The sequence below is a fragment of the Rosa chinensis genome, chromosome 2 (genome assembly GCF_002994745.2).
Source record: "Rosa chinensis cultivar Old Blush chromosome 2, RchiOBHm-V2, whole genome shotgun sequence".
Lineage (NCBI taxonomy): Eukaryota > Viridiplantae > Streptophyta > Magnoliopsida > Rosales > Rosaceae > Rosa > Rosa chinensis.
Window position 1 is genome coordinate 70,231,095 of NC_037089.1, and position 8,535 is coordinate 70,239,629.

The 8,535-nt window shown below is 34.3% G+C and overlaps 1 long non-coding RNA gene across 1 annotated transcript; it reads right to left on the minus strand.

The window, feature by feature from the left end:
* Positions 1–6,953: 6,953 nt before the first annotated feature.
* On the minus strand, positions 6,954–7,921 carry LOC121051372. Its single transcript, XR_005805520.1, has 3 exons — positions 7,612–7,921; positions 7,412–7,523; positions 6,954–7,216 (listed from the first exon to the last, which is right to left on the minus strand). It is a non-coding gene; the product is annotated as an uncharacterized LOC121051372 (long non-coding RNA).
* Positions 7,922–8,535: the final 614 nt, after the last annotated feature.

The window sequence follows — 8,535 nt, forward strand, 5'->3', positions numbered from 1 at the left end:
GGTCAAAATTTGTGCTTTTTGTTTCAATTGTTTCTTGTGAAAAATGATGCATGCCTTTTTTGTAGGTTCTGAGTCTCCTTTGGTAATTGTTAAACTCCAGATCATGTTCAGATATCATCTCCTGCCCCTGCACCAGTACCTTCTAAACCCAGTATCACTACAATTAACATAGATAGCTGTGTGTGTATGTGTATGATTTCATAGCTTCTTTAATTAAGGCATTATAACTTATATTTTTGTTTTTTTTTTCAAACTGCCTCTGGTTTCACACTTAGGGAGTTTTGGCTATTTGAACAAATCAAGTGTTGCACTGTGTTGCTAGTACTTTTTCTGTTTGCAGTGTTTGAATGAAGAATTAGAGTAAAATGGCCTTTACTTCTATCCTAGTGATATCTGTTTGGAATTAGTTGCCGAGAATTGGTGTATTTGGCTTAAATATATCAATTTTAGTCGTGCTTTGTGTGCATGATAGGTTATTGTGAAGGAGGGGAGACATTTAAGTTCTGCTACTTGGTTGCTTCTGTAAGTCATTGATGCACTGAAAATTGTTGGTAAAGCTAATAGTTTTTTTAATTGTATACAAGACGTGCATATATACAGACTAAAACTTTATTCTTTGGATAGCTGCTAAGCTTATTTTCTTGTCTGGTTAGCAGCAGTGAGGCAGCGGTGGATTCTGAGAACGCTGTAGCTGCCGTAAATTTAAGTACTTGGAGCACCAAATGAGTGTCTTTGGCTACTGTATAATTAGCACAACAACTTCCTGTATTTGGAGCACTCCAACATCCTTGAACTCTTTCAATGAGGAAGCCCCATTACTGTTCTTTAGGCCATGGAGAGTGTCAATGTTATGAAGTGAAGCCTAATTTTGAAGACAAAAGCTAAAAAGAGCAGGAGATCAGTGAATAGAACTTGACTTGGATTTTTTTATGTTCTCATATTTTGTAGATACAATTAGCATTATCAGACCCATTTAGATTGTTATGGGATTATAACAACTATCTATTATGATTAATTTTATGTTCTTTTGGTCATTTTTCATTCCAGAATCTAAATCTTGCCATTACAACAACAATATATAGAAAAATATGTCGTATGATGAGGATTATAGGGTGGAATCAAACAAAATTTCTACAATTCACACGACTGTTCTTACTGATATCATTGTTGGATACACACACAGATAACAAGTAAGCAAAAACCATCGTCTCAAATGTCACAATACAATGGTTAGAGTTATATCCGTTGTGTGAAAGCGCGCGCACTGAATTTTTAAGTCATCACACCACATTTTATGCTGGAAGAACTGTTGTGTGTATACAATTTACACAACGTCTTAAAAATAAAAACTGACTTCTGAACAACAAAGAGACAAGGCTGGAATACTAAAAATCGTGGTATGAGTAGAAGTCACACCACGTTGGAATCCTACAAACCGTGGTATGACTAGAAGTCACACCACGCTGGAATCCTAAAAACCGTGGTATGAGTAGAAGTCACACCACGACATATTTCTGTCAACAGCATGTCGGCAGATCTGCCGGTCTATCAGACGACGGATTTAGTTGTAAACCGTCGACCCAATGATTGGTATACAACGGTTGAAAACCGTCGTCTGACAGCGTTTCATCAGATGAGGCCTCGATAGACCACGGAAATGCAAAACGTGAGACGACAGTTTTAAACCGTCGTGTGAAGCCTTTTGTGTAGTAGTGGCATCCCACAAATCAAATGGAGTCTACATTATTTGTAGTAATATGGTTGGTCTCAGGGACTTGAACCCAAGCAGATGGTCTTTGCATTTAGCATATAATTTTGTCACTATCTTTAATCAAATCACCAGCTTAGATATTTCCCAAAATCAAAATGAGACAGTGGATAAATATCTCACACCAATTCATATCGTTCTTCAGGAACAATCTTTCTCCCCCTCATATCAGGAGGATAGTCTCATTAAAGTGACAACTCGCAAATATGCGGTAAATAAACAATTTGTTTGTGAGTAAGGTTATTAGTCATCAAAACTTGTAAGTGATTCCATGCAACATGGTAGACAAAGATGACGTAACCGGTCAAGCCAAAATAGTGTATTTGGTTCAAGGAACTTCAAGTTCATGACATCATATGCCTTAGTTTACTGCAGAAAATTCGATACAGTATATATCCGATGGCATAAAGTCTTCTCCAACCATATAGGAGGCAATTAATGCAACAATATTTCAAATTCGGTAACATGATAGTAGCTCATTCAAAGCCATAGATCAAGATCTACAACTCTTGATATGGGTGTTACCTTAGCTTCAGTAGATATTAATTGTGGAATACTGATAAATGAAATGGACCAACTTCATTTTGTACTGCTGGCCAAAATGATATACTCGAAATTTCGAGTTAAAAACTCCAATCCATAAGAACAAGTAACTTTATCATGCGGAAAACCTCAAGTTCTGTGTCACATATAAATGTGTAGTCATAAAGAGGAGGGACTTCAGGCCCTCATATAATTGGAGATCCAAGAAACTTGAGGTTTTAATTTTTTCAATTTATAACAACCTCTTATGTAACATCAGGTTCCTAGATAACTGAAATTTAGTTTCAATAGAAACTCAAGAGGTTACAATAAATCTGTGGAATAACACACAATAGTGCTCTCAAGTTGCTTATTATAAGCAAAAGACATCAGGCATGTGAGATGAATCTCAATGTTCTTATTAGTCAATGAAATTTAATTTGACTAGTGCCATTTTGAAAATGGCTTGATAAACATCCACCATATAGTGTACCATAGGTGGCACACGCACAATTTTTAATTTCCTCACATGTGTGGCTGTTAGGGTAGGATTTACCTTAACTCCTGATTTCTCTCTTGCCATGATCCACTTCTGGTGGCATTTCATGGTGTAGCCATGTCCATTGGCTTTCTTGCTACAATGAGATCCATGAGATGGGGAGATTATACATCTCTGGTAATATTGGAGGCATAGCATGCAAAGAGACAATAATGTGTGCTCTTCTGGAGCCATCAATCAGATATGTAAGATCTGAGATGATTGTTTCTATTATCTTCATGACCATAACTTAGAAATGAGGGACTTTATATTGTCATCTAGCGAGTATTGAGGAACTTTATATTGAGGAACTTCAAGTCCTCATGTAATTCTAGGAACTACAGGTTTTGATCTCTTTTAATTACAAAATCCACGATCACAAATTTGGGGTATACTCATACTCATTCGTCATAAACCAACGGTTAAATATCTGCTTACTTTTAAATTGGTGTCAAAATAATCCCCTCAAAGCTTCAGGTTTGAGGTTAACCCAAATTAAAACGTTATGATAAATTGTCTATATTTTCACTCAAAACTTATGGCTCGAGTCTGCACAATTAGAACTTCAGGTTCGAAGGTGGAATGCTTTAAGCAAGCATAAAGAAGAATGTATCAATCGACATATGAAAATTTACTCACAACTTCTAGTTCAAGTTGACATAAAGTCAAATCAACTAAGAATGAATTATATGTGTAATCGAAACTTCAGGTTTGAATTTATTTCTATGAACTGCAAGTTCTAAGATTTCGTAATTTGAACTTCAGGTTCAAATAAATTTGGCGCTCGAAACTTCAGGCTCGAGGTGACTATAGTGAAGCTTCAAGTTCACTTTTAACTAATTTATATTTTATACTCGAAGCTTCGGGTTCGAGTTTTTACTGTTAGAACTTCGGGTTCTATCATGGTACTTTGAACTTCTGGTTCAAATAATGTACACTCGAAATTTAGAGGTTCGAGATATCAGACTGCTGGTCCGTATATAAAAAAAATTACTTTAATGAAAGAAAAGAAATTAATAGAATGCGAGCAAATAAATAAAATAATAATGGAAACTTCTAGTTCCATTAATGAAGAGAATATACATAACTTCTGGTCTGGTTCATGATAATTTGCTATCTCTCTTCAAATTGCACAAGAACGTAATATTGTTTTCTAGACAAATTCTCTTTATATAAAAAAAAATGTATAGTCAAGAGGCTTCTGGCATTGACTTGGTGTCCATCCTCGAACTACAGCTTCTGGAGGTGGTTTGAACCCCATTATCGAAAAAAAAAAATTAGAGGAACTTCAGGCCCTCTTATAATTGGGGATTAAGATGAGTTTATATATTCGATTGTATAGCTCTAAGGATCTTTTGGCCCTTGTAATTGTATAAACTCTGAAGAGCTTCATGTCACAATTTTCAATTTACATTTCATGACCCTAGAGGAACTTCAGGTCCCCATATGATCAGGGATCAAGCAACATGCGATTTTGATCATTATATAATTCTGACGAACTTCTGGCCCTCGTTAAGCTTTGAAAAATTTTCATGTCACAATTTTGATTGTGTAACTCCCGAGGAACTTCAGGCCCTCTGTAATTGAATAAAGAGACTTCAGGTCTCGATTATTTTTATTACAAAATAAGATGGTCTGATCAAGCAATAAATACAGAGGCTAAAATAAAAATATATCTTGATAAGTTAAGCTCACCCGTACCGGGATTGTAGACCAAAGGAAAACTAGTCCACTATTTCTGGAATAATCAATTGTTTTGATACATAACCAAACAAATTTATTTCCTCACCGAAGTCTACAACAGTTATCAACTATGTGTTCTATCAACCAATTTGGTTAATAACTCCGTTGTGTACTACTTAACCTTGCATTTGTAAAAAGATAATCAGTAACAAAGTATATATGAATTAAACAATTGAATATGACTCCAGTTCATACAACCGATTACCAACAGAAAGAGGAGAAGGATCATGATAACCCATTCAACGTCTCTTTCAGATTTTCTAGCAACATTATTAAATCTCAAAACATAAGGAAAAAGAATAAATATGATAATGTTTATAGGAGACGTATCAGACTTGAAAACAAAACAGAAGAAAGAAAAAAAATGTCCTTGTGCTAGAGATAATATCACATATTTATACGACTATAATTAACCACAATATATATAAGAAATAAACATATGTATATAAGTATATGAAGCAGGAATCGATGGCACCCTTATGATTATAAGATTGATTAAGGTAACATAGTGACTGAATACATTGGTAAACAATCAATATGTCATATGTGAACACAGGTAACACAATAATTGGTATGTGGCTTAAACATCCAAAATTCACAGGCCAACGTAATAGAATTGTCCCTCATACTCAACATCTGTGATATGCTCTAAAAACACAGATTCACATCAGCACATGAACAATTAATCTGATATTAAATTTGAAGGTATAAAACCCATGAAAGCAAGAGTTAGAGATTAGTTTTAATCATGGACAAAATCGAATATTGTAAAATTATAAAGATACAACAACATTAGTTAAAGCTTTCTCAATCGAAAGCTTTTTATATATAGTCTGCATACCAACAATAATATTAGCGAATAAAAAAACAATTGTAATGGGCATAATTAAGTATAAGAAACAGTAGTCATCGATGCCCATGATTAATAGCTAGCGATGGTATGTAAAGGAAACATAGGTAATTATGAAATCCTAATGAGGTATGGCGAAACCTCAGTAACCAAGGACGTTGCATTGAACATGAACGCTAACGGGTCATCATGGTATCATGTATATCCAAGCAATTCGATAGACACACATATATATAACATCTATGGGTATACTCATATACTAGATAAAGAAGAACATGTAGATGATAAACCCAATAAAACAAATCATATGTATCATGCACTGAGCTATCGTTACTGATAATCTGAAGGTTTAATCAAACAAGTTTGCGATAAATAAAATCAATATACAAGATAAAACTCATAGATCAAAGTTATTGGTCAAAGCAATAGAATTGCACCATTAACCCCATGGATCATGATAGAGTTAAATAAAAACAAAAATAGAGCAAAGCGTGCTGACACTACTAAAAAAAATTGCTTTTGCGACGGCTATTTTGCGACGGCAAATTGAGCTTTTGCGACGGAAAAAACCTTCGCGACGGAAAATTCAGCCTTTTGCGACGGAAATGTTGGCGTTGCAATAGGTGGCGTCACAAAATCCATTTGCGACGGTAAAATGCCGTCGCAAAAAGTATTTGCTTCGGAAAACTATTGCCGTCGCAATGGCTAAACTATTTGCGACGGATACTTTGCCGTCGCAAAAAGATATTTCATTTTAAAAAAAAAATTGGAGTGAATTTGTTGCTACGGATACTTTGCCGTCGCAAAAGAATATTTCATTTATAAAAAAAAAAATGGTGTGAATTGCACACCAAAGCTAGTACCATCTGCAACAAATATCATAAATTGAAAAATATTATGAAACCCATCATCTATAACCAACCAACAATCACAATTCTAAGACCAACCAAAGGTTGTTAAAAAAAAAGATCAGCCAAAGCTTTCTCAACTTTCTTTCAACTTCTAGCTCATCTTGCTTCATCAAGTCATCCATTTCTTGCCTATCCAATTGCTTTTCATACACCAACTCTTTAATTATAGCCTGAGACTGATCCATCTGTACTTGATCAGCTCTTTAAATAGATACTCATAAGAGTCCTGCACACAAAAGCCACAACAAAAAATTTAACAATTTGGGTTAAAATCAAGGGGTTTCCATCTTGCACAAAGAATTATGCGAGCATATAGAAATATAGAGCATATTCGAAGTAGTCTAGAACTGTAGAAAAAGACTAAACCTTTAGCAAAGAGCTTGCATCACAAAAAGTAACAGAAATATAGAGCATATTAAAATATAAGTTTTGCAGAAAACACTATCAATCAAAAAGAATATCCTACTATCATGTAGAGGAAAAAACTTATAAAGCTGAAACACTTATAATTAATTCCTTGTCTTATATTTTAAGGAAGCATGAAATAATTTAAGAAGATAAAATCTATTGTAAAATGTGGTGTTAATGTTGAAACTCATAAAAGTGGAAGGAAACAAACACAATAAGTTGATAACAGCGAAGGAAATAAAGAGATAGAGGAATAGAAAGCAAAGCTACCTAATTTAGTTCTCAGGGAACATGTGTGTTCTGAAGGAATCAAAACAGAAAGAAGAACAATAATACTTAGCTTGCTCTCATGTAGCTTCTGATGTTAACCCTAACATTCAGTATTTCCTTCTCCAATTCATCTCATCACTTCAACTTCCGCCCAGCTAGGAGCTTTCTTAACCTTGCAGCTACTTGTGTAGAAATTCCTAAAATACCTGTACAATAAGTTAAACTCACAAATATACACACTAAAGTCTGAAACATAGAATAGCAAACTGATCGGGTTTCACATATGAAGTTTCCAGAAATAGTGATAAATAAACCTCATTGTCACACTATCAGTTGATTCAAAAGCAGAAGCAAAATGCCAACAATGTTCACTTATTTCGTACACCATAATTTGGTTTTACCTTGACCCCATCCGCAAATGTCAATGGCATTGAAAATAATATTTCCTTCTCGATGATATGAGCAACAAAATTAATTATATGGAGTGAATTAATTAATGAGGCTGAGACATATCTGAATACCAAAGAAAAGATAGATGTTACAAATTAACTTCAACAACAAACTGCCAAATACAATATATATTCAATAGAAACCTAAATACCTTCAACGGAAAACAATGAGCTGATAGAACCAAAACCAGTATGGTGAGAGCCTTGTTGAACAGATCAGGCAAAAGTAACCGGATAAGAAAAAGACAATAGTTACCACAAGGCCTGTCATTGATGTCGCAAATGTAAATAGGTTACGACATACCACTTTATCATATATAAACTAAAAAGAACCATCAACAAGCATTTAGATTCTATATAAAGAATATAACAAGTTATGCTATTTCACTGCAAAAGTCTAAAGTATATATTCCTAAGAAAGGAATTTACTTTAAATTTTGCTTCAATAATTGAAAAGAAAATATTCAGCATGTCTTCTCCTTGATTGGTTTCTCACTCGCTGCAGGAAGTACAATAAACAAAGAGCTATGAAGACTGCTTTTTGTATGGTTCTCACACTAACGGAATATAATACAAGTAGTCTTTATTTGAATATAAAATGTCATAGTTTACGGATGCTCACTAGTCAAGACTTCAAGTCAGAAGAACTTTGAAACCTTCCCACTGAAACATACCTAGCCATCCAAATAAACTAAGGATGACAAACTGGAAGCACAAAAACATGTAAGAAAAGATACGATAGGATACAGAACGTACTAACCAACATGCCAACGATAAAGGAGAGAAGAACAATAATATAAGCAGACAAAAAGAAAGTCCTAGAATCCAAGAGTGAAATATTGAAACAGAGAACATGACTACCAAATCAGAACTACCATTGTTGCATAACTTACAATGCAGCAGAAACCTAAAGGAACCATGATAAAGGCAAAAAGCATTAAGTTTATGCCTGACACTAACTATCAGACCTTAATTGTTCCTACAAAACCAAATTTTTGATAAGAAAAATCAAATAGTAAGTACATATATGATGCTTTACAGAATTGAAAGCAACCAAGTCTTGAAGCACCGTACTA